Raw genomic sequence first — 1,999 nt, 5'->3', positions numbered from 1 at the left:
CAAGGTCTAGAGCCACGCTAGTGGTACCAATGAAGTCCTCTGGTCAAGATGAGGTCCTCTAAGAAGTCTGGTAAGCATAGGAGCTCGTTTTCCTGGTATAGCAAGCATAGGCGGCTGCAGGGGCAGGCATTGAGGGCAATGCCCTACTAGAATTTCTAACCGGAAGATGACATCATCATAATTAGCAGTTAATTAATAGTTATTTAGTAATTATGACATGGTTTAATTCATCATTATAGCTAATTTTAATGACAAAAACTACATTATTTTGCTAAACAAAGTGATAATTAGTAGAGAATAAGCTGCTAGCTGCATGGTTTATTCACAGGAAGCCAGCCAGCCACTTGATAGGTCCATATCTATGGCCACCTCACGAAGACATAATCTACAGTAACCTGCAGCTAGAATAACTGACTCATTCATATAGCAGCTTCATTATTAATCATCACAGTCAGCTAGGACTCATTGAACAGCTAAATCACCTAGCTACTGATACTCTGTATTGAAAGAGGTCTTTTAGGTACTGAATTTTCTCCTCTTGAACACAAGAATGGCAGGGTAACTCTTCATTGAGAAGTTCACAGCCTTTTTCAACTGAATTTTGTCACTAAGTGCTAAAATAGAAGTCTTTAGAGACTTAAACTCGAGCTTAAACGAGAAGGTGCGGTATAAAAGGCGGGGCCCTGGGCATGGTGGCTTCCGTTTTATTCACGTGTAAAAATGTCGGCTCTAGATGGTGTTGCTTCTTCAAGGAAAAACGCAGGAAGAAAGGGGTTTTGGTACCAAATGGACTTCCATTTTACTCTCAAAGAAGACAAGGACCAGTTCTAGTTAGGCTTGATCGAGTTAAGGGGTCTTTAGGCACTAAAAAAAGGCGCTGGAAATGCTGTCTCATTTACTCGCCGATTTAGTTTAAAAAGAGAATCATTCTGAGGCTCTATCACATGATACTAGTAGTTCTTCTGCTATGCTCAATACTTCAGGTAGTTATAATGTGTTTAAATTAGTGATTATATATAAATAAGGTATGGGTGATTGGGACGAAGAGCATGAGCCATTTTGTGCATAGATATAGGATCGGCTGTTGGGAAACATACATTAGTGTTAGTGTGGTATGGTTGACCGAAGGATGATCAGTTACAGACAGGTATTCTTTGTTAGTATTATTATTATTACTATTATTATCAACATCATCAAAACTATTCATAATTTTAGATCGTCATGTGATTTGTGCTGAATTTCGATTCAATCCCAGTTTTGAGTCCTGTAATCGTAACTCAAGTTTATTAGTTACTAGATACAGAAGTAAGTATTATTTGTAATGTAAAGTAATCATATGGTGGCATTAATATTTTTAGGCTCGTACTAGCATTTTTCTTGTACTGGTATATTACCATCACAGTACTGCCATATTTTTGTCGGCATCACTGGGCACAGTTGGGAAGAGGTACACAGATACAGGAGGCTCCTCACCATCCCAATATCTATTCAACCCTATATACATAATGTTTATATTTTTAAAAATTTAGAATAATATTTTTGTATTTACTTCTTCCAGTAGATCGTTGAATGTTACAACTGCTACCAGTACTAGGATCTGAATGAGGACCATGTTGGGGTCTTTTGCTGGAACCACTTATACTTGATGATGGTGGCTGATATATGGTAGTCGGCAGGGCTGTCTGGTCCCAGTGGTGGCGGTTCTTGGGCTGGTTTTCTGTGTAGTATAGTGAGGGCAATTCCCTTGCCACTATCACTTATTACCTGCCTGACAGCATCATTGCCCGTGTTTCTTAGGCTGTTGGCAGATTTTTCAGAATATACAATATAATATTTGATAATAATGTAAAATTATTACTTCAAGTCAATTATACTGTTTCTCTCCTTGCTATGCTTTCTAGGTGTACTTGTAGGTTAACTCTCTCACCTTTGCTAATTTTAATGTTTTTATAATGCGTTTTGCTAGTGATTTAGCCATGATTAGAACAGTGCCAGTGCG

The 1,999-nt window shown here is 38.1% G+C and overlaps 1 long non-coding RNA gene across 1 annotated transcript; it reads left to right on the top strand.

The window, feature by feature from the left end:
• The first annotated feature begins 793 nt into the window (after positions 1 to 793).
• On the top strand, positions 794 to 1,560 carry LOC109591858 (uncharacterized). Its single transcript, XR_002190045.1, has 4 exons — positions 794 to 983; positions 1,026 to 1,147; positions 1,216 to 1,305; positions 1,359 to 1,560. It is a non-coding gene; the product is annotated as an uncharacterized LOC109591858 (long non-coding RNA).
• The last annotated feature ends 439 nt before the right edge of the window (positions 1,561 to 1,999 follow it).

Source organism: Amphimedon queenslandica, unplaced genomic scaffold, assembly GCF_000090795.2.
Source record: "Amphimedon queenslandica unplaced genomic scaffold, v1.1 AMPQUscaffold_7039_Cont21006, whole genome shotgun sequence".
NCBI lineage: Eukaryota > Metazoa > Porifera > Demospongiae > Haplosclerida > Niphatidae > Amphimedon > Amphimedon queenslandica.
Note: the sequence above shows the minus strand (reverse complement) of the source record. Positions and strands in the feature narration are given on the sequence as shown.